The following is a 12,500-nucleotide window of genomic DNA, read 5'->3' as shown; positions in this document are numbered from 1 at the left end:
TCTCTCTCTCCCCCCTCCTTCTCTCTCTCCCTCCCTCTCTCCTCCCTCCCCCTCTCTCTCTCTCTCTCTCTCTCTTTCTCTCATTGTGATCAGTTAGTAAAGTCCAGCAGCTGAAATAGGAGAAGTGATGGAGAGCAACGGGGCGAGAGACACTGAGAGAGAGAGGGGGGATGGAGCGATGGAGTGATGGAAGGATGGAGTGATGGAAGGGTGGAGGGATGGGAGGGGTGGATGGAGGGATGGAGGGATGGAGGGTCGGGAGCGATGGACAGAGGGGTGGATGCAGGGATGGAGGGATGGAGGGTCGGGAGGGATGGACAGAGGGGTGGATGCAGGGATGGAGGGATGCAGGGATGGGGGGATGGAGGCTAACGAGGTAGCGGTAGCGGCCTTCGTGTTATTGACAACAATGAATGGTCACAGCGCCACCTCAGAGGGCGGGGCCAGCTTTGGCCTCTTTAAGAGGTCATACGGTAACGCTGTGCTGCTATTGGACGACGCCGCAAATAATAATAATAATAATAATAATATAATAATAATAATAATATAACAGCCATAATTATACAATATTGGGAGGGTTGTTGGTCATGTCCAGGTTGTTGGTCATGTCCAGGTTGTTGGTCCGGTCCAGGAGGTCCAGGTTGTTGGTCAGGTCCAGGTTGTTGGTCCGGTCCAGGAGGTCCAGGTTGTTGGTCCGGTCCAGGAGGTCCAGGTTGTTGGTCAGGTCCAGGTTGTTGGTCCGGTCCAGGAGGTCCAGGTTGTTGGTCAGGTCCAGGAGGTCCAGGTTGTTGGTCAGGTCCAGGTTGTTGGTCCGGTAATAATGATACATCAACAATTACATTATAATCCTAATAAAATAATAATAATAATAATAATAATAATAATAATAATAATAATAATAATATAATAACAATAATAATATAATAATAATATAACAGCAACAACAACAACAACAACAACAATATAATAGTTATAATATGTTATAACAATTATAATAATAATTGTTCTGCCCCCAGGCGCCACCCCCCCCCCCCCCCCTGTCTGTGGCGCAACATCATAGCATTGTGATGATAGTATGACATCAGAGCACTGTGATGATAGTATGACATCAGAACAGCCACAGACAGAGACACACAGAGTCAATCTGATCACGTCTCAGGATTACCATCTCTTCCATCAGCCTCATCACTGCCCTTGACCAAGCACAATCTGTGGGTTCATTCATGTTATTGGTGTATGTATTCAGTGTAGTAACTATGACAACGTATTATCAGGTTATTTATATCTGATCATTTATCTGCATATTTGTGTATTGTTGCACAGTTTTACACTGCTTTCATTAAAGATACCAAAAGTGGAAGAGTGTTTAGCCACATATGGCTTCACATGGTGAGGGCAGAAGAATAAAAAGATTAGCTTTACCTCAAGAAGTTGCTGAGAGCAAGGATGTTTGAACACCCAGGCCCCACGGAACCCTCAGACCCCTTGGAACCCCGAGGCTCCACGGAACTCCTGGGCCCAAGCGGACAGCCTGGCTTGGAGGAACGAGCAGAAGGCCTGGACCACAGTGGCAGTACAACTTTGACTGCGGAAAGCGGGCTGAGGAAGCAGAAGCAGAGGCTGTGATAGTACAAGCAGCCGCTTTCAGAGCCCTTCAAGAGGGAAGGGAGGTGGAAACCTCATCTTCTTCATCATCCGTGACACTCGTACGGCACAGGGAACGATGCATCGCACTAGTTAGTATGTCAACACTCACTTCGGAGAGCGACGCAACAATGCTCGCAGCGCCGATTGGCCCCTCCCCCCCTCCGAGCCCGACCACCTATCACCCAGCTCCTGTCAGCTCCTAGGGCCCGGCAGTATGAAGGCCCTCGGGACACAGCGTCGTACCACCCGTACCGCTGCCCAGAGCTCGGTATGGAGGCCCCCAGGTCGCGGGCTTAACTGTATCAGCACCCAGAACTCGGCAGTACGAAGGCCCTCAGGAGGTGGGCTTTGTACTGCCTGTACCGCTGTCCAGAGCTGGACGGTACGGAGACCCCTGCGATGCGGGATTGGCTGTACCAGTTCCCGGACTCCAACAGTATGGAGGCCCCCAGGACGCCAACTGGGAGGTGGGCTGGGACGCAGCACCACTCATGCCGCTGCTCAGAGCTCTGCACTATTGCACTATTGAGGGTCCCAGGACATATCGCCACCTGGGGACCCCCTGACCACAGCAACAGTCGGGACAGGCCCGCAGTCGATGGGGCGGTACCCGCAGCCGATGTCAGCATCTACATGGCTTGCCAGGACCTCTTCACCTTGGGACTGAGGATGTTCAACAACCGCCCGGAGGATTATCTATCTTGGAAGGGGAGCTTCCACAATTCCTCGGAATCATTGAAACTCAAACCCAGCGAGGAGTTAAACCTGCTTACCAGGTGGCACTCGGAACGGGAGTGAACTAGAGTATGTCGACAGGGTCAGGGCGGCCCATGTTAATGATCCAACCGCCGGTCGGGACAGTGCATGGCGGCGGTTAAGTGAGGTTTACGGCGCGCCAGAGGTCGCTGTTTGGAAGGCTAGTGAACTTCCAAGTGATCCAGGATAGGAACCTCGAACAGCTGAGGTCTCTCCTTGACTTGATTATGCATGAGTGGTATCTGACTGGCCTCGCTATCTCGATTCAGCCAGGGGGATGCGTCCCATTGCGAAGAAACGCCCATATGTAGTTGAAAAGGCGTGGAAGTTTTAAGGCTCGGACTACAAATGGACGCACGGTTCTCTTTCTTTGTGGAGTTTGTGGAAAGGCAAACAGCAGTGCGCTTGGATCCCGCCTTCCCCCTCTGGGACCTGAAAGAGACCCCAGACAGGTCTTGGAAGATGAAGACACGTACCACCTTGAACAAAACTGAGGTCTCGGGGACCGCTGCCATGGAGTCAGATGAAGGGCCCTCTGAGAGTAGCATAACCCTGCGAGGATCCAGAAAGCAGTGCCCTTTCCATTAGATGCTGCACTCCCTCAGGACTTGCAGAACCTTCAGGAGCAAACTGCTTGCACCGAGGAGGGAGTTCCTGAGGCAACATTCAATATGCATCAGATGCTGTGTTCCCACAACTCACATTACCAAGGACTGCAAAATTGACCTCCGCTGCTCCGAGTGTGGCAGTGGCACTCCGAGCATGGGGCTGGCCCGACCACAGGTTGAGGAGGGGTAGATAAGCTTGGTCAGCTGCACGATGGCCTGAAGGGTGCGCCTGCAGGGAACATCCTGTTCCAAGATAACTTTGGCCGACGTCTACCCCCAAGGGCGCCGGACATAAAAATGCAGACTAGCAGATAGACTAGCAGAGCAACCACTCGCTGGCCAGGTCTGCCTTCTTCGACATCTTCAACGTTCCGCGGGCTTCCATCCTCATTTGAGGGAGGTGGTCGCTGAGATTCCGCCACTTTCCTGCTGTTGCTGGGCAGGAAGGCACCCCATGTGCACAGGATCTACGGGCTGGTGTACGGGCCGGGCGATGCACCCCGTGCCCAGAAGCTTACTTTTGGGTGCACCTGATGGCTGCGTCCGTCGGTGTTTGAATAATTGTAAGTCGCTTTGGATAAAAGCCTCTGATCAATGTAATGTATATACACTATATATATATATACTATATGCGCTATATACACAAAACACTATATACACTATATATACTATATATTCTATATATACTACATACACTATATTGTTAGGCTCACTGACTCAGACCAGAGGTGAATCCAAAAGCATGTGTCATGCTTTTGGGGGAGTGGGTGAAAGTTCACGAAGCAAGGGTTTATTCCAACTAACAGGCCAGGGTCCAAAATACCAGGATATCCGTCAGCCAGGGCAAACAAGTCCAGCATGGAACAGGCAGGGAATCAAAACCAGAATATCCTTCAGCGAGGGCAAACAAGTCAAGAAAGGAACAGCAGGGAATCAAAATCTGTGAGACAGGCAGAGTGTCAACAAACTGGGGAATCAACAAGGTAATTGAGAGAGCACTAGACAACACGTTGGAGAGCTCAGCCTAAGCAAAGACAATCTGGCACAGAACAGAGGAAGTAGACCAGTATAAGTACTGAGTCACTAATGAGGAAATGAGCTGTGGGTGAGGAGAAGAGCAGGAAACCTAGGCAACGTCATGGCAAAGGGGAGGGGCTGGATATGGTTTCAGTGAGGATTCATGACATATATACTTGTACACTATATCGACTATAATATATATATGTATATATATATATATATATATATACCATACATACTATATACATACTATATACACTGTATATACTATATACACTATATGTACTATATACACTATATATTCCAGCCATGCGCCCTTACTGTGAAATAACACGGCTCCTTCCTTATTGACCAATTTGCTTAATGACCTGGTCCTAGGAATGGAACTTGTCGTTAAGTGAGGAGTACTTAATAATAACTTAATAATAACAATAATAATACTATAATAATAATATTAATAATAATATATTTGCAACTACTAATAATATAACAATAATAACAATAATAAAAGAACAATAATAATAATATTATAATAACAACATAATATCTATAATAATATAACAACAACAATAATTTAATAGTTATGGTATAATAATAATAATATAATAACAATAATATAATAATATAATAATAATAATCATAATAATCACAATAATCATAATGATTGTTATGATTCTCATCATAGTAATAGTAATAACAATACCATTGTTATTCAATATGTGAGCCATATGAGATGTTTATGTTTTTCCATGTACATGTTGTTTGTTTCTATTTTTATGTTTTTCCATGTACATTTATATTTGTTTCTATGTTGATGTTTTTCCATGTGCATGCTGATGTTTATTTTTTATGTTTATGTTTTTCCATGTACATGTTGTTGTTTATTTCTATGTTTATGTTTTTCCATGTACATGTTGTTTGTTTCTATGTTTATGTTGTTCCATGTACATGTTGTTTGTTCCTATGTTTGTTTCTCCATGTACATACTGTTTGTCTCTATGTTTGTTTTTCCATGTTCATGCTGTTGTTTATGTCTATCTTTATGTTTTTCCATGTACATGTTGTTTGTTTCTATGTTTACATTTTTCCATGTGGATGTTGTCTGTTTCTATGTTTGTTTTTCCATGTACATGTTTGTTTCAATGTTTTTGTTTTTCCATGAACATGTTTGTTTCTATGTTTATGTTTTTCCATGTACATGTAGTTGTTTATTTCTATGTTTATGTTGTTCCATGTAAATGTTGTTTATTTCCAAGTTCATGTTTTTCCATGTACATGTTGATGTTTGTTTCTATGTTTATGTTTTTCCATGTGCATGCTGATGTTTGTTTCTATGTTTCTGTTTTTCCATGTACATGTTGTTTGTTTCTATGTTGATGTTTTTCCATGTGCATGTTGTTTATTTCTATGTTTACCTTTTTCCAGGTACATGCTGTTTGTTTCTATGTTAATCCTTTTCCATGTACATGCTGTTGTTTGTTTCTATGTTTATGATTTTCCATGGGCATGTTGTTGCTTGTTTTTATGTTTATGTTTTTCCATGTACATGTTGTTTGGTTCTATGTTTATTTTTTCCATGTTCATGTTGTTGTCTGTTTCTATGTGTTTGTTATTCCATGTGCATGCTGTTTGTTTCTATGTTCATGTTTTCCCATGTGGATGTTGTTGTTTGTTTCTATGTTTATGTTTTCTATGCACATGTTGTTTGTTTCTATGTTCATGTTTTTTCCATGTAGATGTTGTTTTTCTCTATGTTTATGTTTTTCCATATGCATGTTATTTTTTTCTACGTTTATGTTTTGCCATGTACATGTAGTTGCTTGTCTCTATGTATATGTTTTTCCATGTATATGCTGTTGTTTGTTTCTATGTTCATGTTTTTCCATGTGCATGTTGTGTATTTCTATGTTAATCCTTTTCCATGTACATGCTGTTGTTTGTTTCTATGTTTATGATTTTCCATGGGCATGTTGTTGCTTGTTTTTATGTTTATGTTTTTCCATGTACATGTTGTTTGGTTCTATGTTTATTTTTTCCATGTTCATGTTGTCTGTTTCTATGTGTATGTTATTCCATGTGCATGCTGTTTGTTTCTATGTTCATGTTTTCCCATGTGGATGTTGTTGTTTGTTTCTATGTTTATGTTTTTCCATGTACATGTTGTTTGTTTCTATGTTTATGATTTTCCATGGGCATGTTGTTGCTTGTTTTTATGTTTATGTTTTTCCATGTACATGTTGTTTGGTTCTATGTTTATTTTTTCCATGTTCATGTTGTCTGTTTCTATGTGTATGTTATTCCATGTGCATGCTGTTTGTTTCTATGTTCATGTTTTCCCATGTGGATGTTGTTGTTTGTTTCTATGTTTATGTTTTTCCATGTACATGTTGTTTGTTTCTATGTTTATGTTTTTCCATGTACATGTTGTTGTTTGTTTCTATGTCTATGTTTTTCCATGTAGATGTTGTTTGGTTCTATATTTATATTTTTCCATGTATATGTTGTTTGGTTTTATGTGTATTTGTCTCACCCGTGGTGAATCTCCCTCTTGGAGTAGTAATGATGATTTGTTTTTTAAAGACCAAAATATGGTAAGGTGGTTCTCCAAAGGGGAACCAAAACATGGTAAGATGGTGCTCCAAAGAGGGGGATTGGTAGTGGTTGTGTGTAATATAAAGCTGCGCTCACGTCGTCCTACAGGTCGTCCACAGAACAGAGTTATTGCAGCAGTTGTTGATGATTAAAAAATGAATAAAGAATTGCACTGCAGGTCAAGAAGATGGACTCCACTTGAAGACTAACTATGGCCTAGATGCAATGAAACAAATACTCTGTGTTGTTTGTCCAGCATGCTGACAGCACAGGGTAAAAAAAATAAAACTTTTTGTACAATAATAATAATAAATATAGTTGCAGGCAGCAATACACAGGGTCCGGTTTATTTGTGTTGAGTGCCTTTTACAGTTTTTCTGAAACGCATCACGATTTTCTGAGTTTACATGAACGCAGCATGGATTCCCCCCGGTCTGTAGTGTCCTGGTTGCTCATCTTGCGGAGCAACCACTATGCGGACTACACAGCGCAACCCTCCTGTCTTTAAAACAACCGTCCATGTTTGCCTGTAAAGCAGAACTTCTCATGGTTAGAACTCAGCGTGATGTCTGTGGAAGTAGAGCTGCCCTCTCAGTGACCGGTGGCCCTTTGTTGCCGTGTCGGCAACTCATTTATTTGGTGACTTTTCAACTTAGATTACATTTTCACTAAGTTACGTTTCCATGAAATATGAAAAATGTTGTGGTATTTGTGAGTAATTACCATTGCATGGCTTTTATTTTTCCGACACCTTGCTGGATCTTGAGCGCATCACTCAGTCACACATTTCAGTGTTTTTAAGGGACGCGCTGACGAGATTTTAAGGAATATTTTTTATTGTATATTTCATGAATCCAGCAAAGTAATGTGACGCCAAGAGATAAAATATCAATGTAACAGATCATCTGACATCTACCAGGTGAGAAGTTATATAAATATACACGTAAATACATAGTTTGGTAACGTCTGAACACTACAGAGTGACCGAGTCCACGCCCACACTGGACACGGTCCAACTGGACATTCTCAATCACAACCTGTACGTTTATGCTAAATAATATGATGTCATAGAGGGTCTTACTGTAAATATCATTTGTAGTAAATAATATGATGATGTCATAAAACATTATACTGTAAATATAATTTATAGTAAATAATATAATGACATCGTAAAGCGTCTTACTGTAAATATAATTTATAGTAAATACTATAATGACATCATAAAGCGTCTTACTGTAAATACGATTTATAGTCAATAATATGATGACGTCATAAAGCGTCTTACTGTAAATACGATTTATAGTCAATAATATGATGACGTCATAAAGCGTCTTACTGTAAATACGATTTATAGTCAATAATATGATGACGTCATAAAGCGTCTTACTGTAAATACGATTTATAGTCAATAATATGATGACGTCATAAAGCGTCTTACAGTAAATATAATTTATAGTAAATAATATGATGACGTCAGAAAGCGTTGTACTGTAACTATCAGATCTTTCATTTTAGAGCCAGACGTGTGACAGGAAACCAAAAGACAAATTTAATATTTTGGTCAAAGTTGTTCAGTTTTTCACTAATTTCTGCTCTGAATGTGGATCCATTTGGATGGAATTCAAGCCACTTGATCCATGTGACATAGTGGTTGAAACCGTGTTCAAGCTTCTGATGTTCTTCTGTTTCAAATAGTTTTGCTTAAAAATTTCCCCAGAAATTTGGAAGAATTTTCCCCAGCTTTAATTATTATTATTTAAGAAATTAAAATGCAATTATTAGGAGTATCGCCTAAAGATTCCCATAATAATATTATTCGGTGAATTTTTAGGGGTCCAGCCCTGTGGGTGTGACTTGTAACGATAATAATAATAATAATAATAATAATAACAATAATAACAATAGTAACGATAATAATAATAATAATAATAATAATAATAATAATAATAATAATAATAATAATAACAATAATAACAATAGTAATGATAATGATAATAATGATAATAATAATAATAATTAAAATAATAACAATAGTAATGATAATGATAATAATGATAATAATAATAATAATATAATAATAATAATAATAATTTCAATAATAACAACAACAATAATAATAATAATAGTAACAGTAATAATGATAACAATAATAATAACAATCATAATAATAACAACAATAATCTTCTTTTTCTTTGTGCTGCTCCCATTAGTGGTGGCCACAGAGGATCATCTGCCTCCAACACCTTGTGTTCTACGCATCTTCCTCCCTGATACCACCCGCCTGCATGTCCTCCTTCAGCACCTCCATCAAGCGTCTCTTTGGCTTCCTCTTTTCCTCTTGCCGGCAGCTCCACCCTCAGCCTCCTCCTCCCAATGTAACTCTCATCTCTGCTCCACACGTGTCCAAACCATCTCAATCTGGCCTCTCTCACTTTTCCACCAAACTGTCCAACCTGAGCTGTCCCTCTAATGTCCTCATTCTTAATCCTGTCCATCCTTGTCCCTCCCAATGAAAACCTCAACATCCTCAACTCTGCCACCTCCACCTCATCCACCTGCCTTTTAGTCGGTGCCACCGCCTCTAAACCCTACAACATGGCTGCTCTCACTACCGTCCTGTACACCTTCCCCTTCACTCTGGCTGCAACCCTTCTGTCACACATCACTGCGGACACTCTTCTCCACCCGCTCCACCCTGCCTGTACTCTCTTCTTCACCCCTCTCCTGCACTCTCCGCTGCTTTGATGATGGTTGACCCCAAGTACTTGAACTCATCCACCTTCTCCACCTCCACTCCTTGCATTCTCAGCTTTTCTCCGCCCTCCCTCCCATTCAGGCACATGTATTGTGTCTTACTCCTGCTGACTTTCATTGCTCTTCTCTCTAATGCTGCCTCCACTTCTCCAGGCTCTCCTCCACCTGCTCCCTGCTTTTGCTACAGCTCACATGTCATCCGTGAACATCATAGTCCACAGAGACTCCTGCCTGATCTCATCTGTTAACCTGTCCATCACCACTGCAACAAGAAAGGGCTCAGAGCTGATCCTTGATGCAGTCCCACCTCCACTTTGATGCCTTGGTCACGCCTACTGCACACCTTACTACTGTCTGACTGCCCTCATACATATCCTGTACCACTCTTACCTACTTCACTGCCGCCCCCGACTTCCTCATGCAATACCACACTTCCTCTCTAGGCACCCTATCATACGCTTTCTCTAAATCCACAAAGAGGCAGTGCAACTCCCTCTGTCCTTCCCTGTACTTTTCCATCAGTGTTCTTAAAGCAAACATGTCATCTGTAGTACTCTTTCCTGGCATGAAACCATACTGCTGCTCGCTGATCCCCACCGCTCCTCTTAACCTAGCCTCCACTACCCTTTCCCATAGCTTCATGCTGTGGCTGATCAACTTTATTCCCCTGTAGTTACTACAGCTCTACATTTCCCTTATTCTTGAAGATGGTACCAGTACACTTCTTCTCCACTCCTCCGGCATCCTCTCCCTTTCCAGGATGGTGTTAAACATCTGGTTAGGAACACCACTGCCATCTCACCTAAACATTTCCATACTTCTCCAGGTTTGTCATCTGGGCCAACTGCCTTTCCACTCTTCATCTTCTTTAATGCTGTTCTCATCTCATCCTTGCTCATTTGCTGCACTTCTTGATCCACTATCCCCACATCATCCACTCTTCTCTCCCTCTCATTTTCTTCATTCATCAGCTCCTCAAAGTACTCCTTCCACCTTCTCAACACACTCTCCTCACTAGTCAGCACATTCCCATCAGTATCCTTCATCACCCTTAACCTGCTGTACATCCTTCCCAGCTTGGGCCCTTTGTCTTGCCAATCGGTACAAGTACTTTTCTCCTTCCTTACTGTCCAACCTCTCATACAACTCGTCGTACGCCTTTTCCTTTTCCTTTGCCACTTCTCTCTTCGCCTTGTGCCGCATCAGCTTGTACTCCTGTTACTTTCTTCATCTCTGACTTTCCCATTTCTTCTTCGTCAACCTCTTCTGCTCTTTGCTCTCCTGTACTTCTTCATTCCACCACCAAGAGTCCTTATCTTCCTTCCTCTTGATACAGCGAGTACCTTCTTGGCCGTCTTCCTCACCACTTCTGCAGTTGTTTCAAAGTCATCTGGTAACCCTTCATTCCCACCTATTGCCTGCCTTACCTCTTCACTAAAGTGCATGCAACACTCCTCCTTTTTCAACTTCCACCATTTTATCTTTGGCTCTTCTTTCACTCTCTTCCTCTTCTTGGCCTCCAGAGTCATCCTACAGACCACCATCCCATGCTGCCTATTATTGGCGCCATACCTTCCCGTCACCTTCTCGTCACCTATGTCTCTGGTCCCTTGGCCAACATTCCCATTGAGATCTGCTCCTACCACCACTCTCTCTCCCTTTGGACGCTCTCCACCACTACATCCAACTCACTAAAGAATTCTTCTTTCTCTTCCATCTCACACCCAACTTGGGGAGCGTATGCACTGACCACATTCATTATCACCCCATCAATGTTCAGCTTCATGCTCATCACTCTGTCCCACACTCTGGTCACCTCCAAAACACTCTTGACATATTCTTCCTTCAACACCATCCCTACCCCGTTTCTCCTGCCATCCACTCCATGGTAGAACAGTTTGTACCTGGCTGTGATACTCCTGGTCTTACTCCCCTTCCACCTGGTCTCTTGTACACATAGTACATCTACCTTCCTTCTCTCCATCATGTCAGCCAGCTCTCTCTTTTACCCTTCATAGTGCCAACGTTCAAAGTTCCTTCTCTCAACTCTACTCTGCTTCCCTTCTTCCTCTCCTGCTGTCTCCAGACATGCATTCCCCCCCTTCTTCTTCTTCTTCTTCTTCTTCTTCTTCTTCTTCTTCTTCTTCTTCTTGGGCCGACAGTAGCACAACTTCCGCTGGCACCCTGTTGGCTAACGGCACCGGTGGTGGTGGTTGTCGCCTCGACCGATCCGGTATGGAAATCAGAATTGTTGTCCACATGTTTGAATAACAACAACAATAATAATAATAATAATAACAATAATAATAACAATAATAATAACAACAATAATAATAATAATAATAACAACAATTATAATAATGACAACAACAACAATAATTATAACAATAATAGTATCAACAACAATAATTATAATAATAATAATAATAATAATAATAATAATAATGATGATTAAAAAAATAATATTGATAATGATAAAACAATGCTCAGTTTGGTTGCCGTGCAGTAAACAGTGTTTTGGATGGAGTTGAGTTAGCGTTAGCTTTAGCCAGGATTTGAATGTGTGATGGATAGCAGACGTTCAGAGGACTGAGAGAAAACAGACGGCGAGAGAGAGAGAGAGAGGAGGGGGAGGGAGAGATAACGAGAGAGATAGACGGGTCCAAAAATAAGAAAAGAAAGATGGATGCCTTGGAGGGGGAGGGTGGGGGAGGGAGAGAGAGACAGGGGGAGAGAGAGAGATGGGTGTAGTGATTAAGGAGAGAGCAGATCGAGGTGGAGGAGGGATGGATGGCAGGAGGTTGAGAGAGAGAGAAAAGAGGAGTGGTGGTGATGAGAAGGAGCTGAAAAAAACAGGGAGCAGCAGCTCCTAGGCTGTCTCCTAGGCTGTCTCCTAGGCTGTGTCCTAGGCTGTCTCCTAGGCTGTCTCCTAGGCTGTCTCCTAGGCTGTCTCCTAGGCTGTCTCCTAGGCTGTGTCCTAGGCTGTCTCCTAGGCTGTCTCCTAGGCTGTCTCCTAGGCTGTCTCCTAGATCGTGTCCTAGGCTCTCTCCTAGGCTGTCTCCTAGGCTCTCTCCTAGGCTGTCTCCTAGGCTGTGTCCTAGGCTGTCTCCTAGGCTGTCTCCT

At 42.4% G+C, this 12,500-nt stretch overlaps 1 protein-coding gene across 1 annotated transcript in view; it reads left to right on the top strand.

Moving 5' to 3' along the window:
- cntfr (ciliary neurotrophic factor receptor) overlaps positions 1–12,500 on the top strand; it is an 85,067-nt gene that overhangs the window by 15,367 nt on the left and 57,200 nt on the right. The window lies entirely within an intron of this gene.

The sequence above is a fragment of the Zeus faber genome, assembly GCF_960531495.2.
Source record: "Zeus faber genome assembly, chromosome: 17".
In the NCBI taxonomy this organism is placed as follows: Eukaryota; Metazoa; Chordata; class Actinopteri; order Zeiformes; family Zeidae; genus Zeus; species Zeus faber.
The sequence above is the reverse complement of the archived record's forward strand: the minus strand, read 5'-3'. Positions and strand labels throughout refer to the sequence as shown.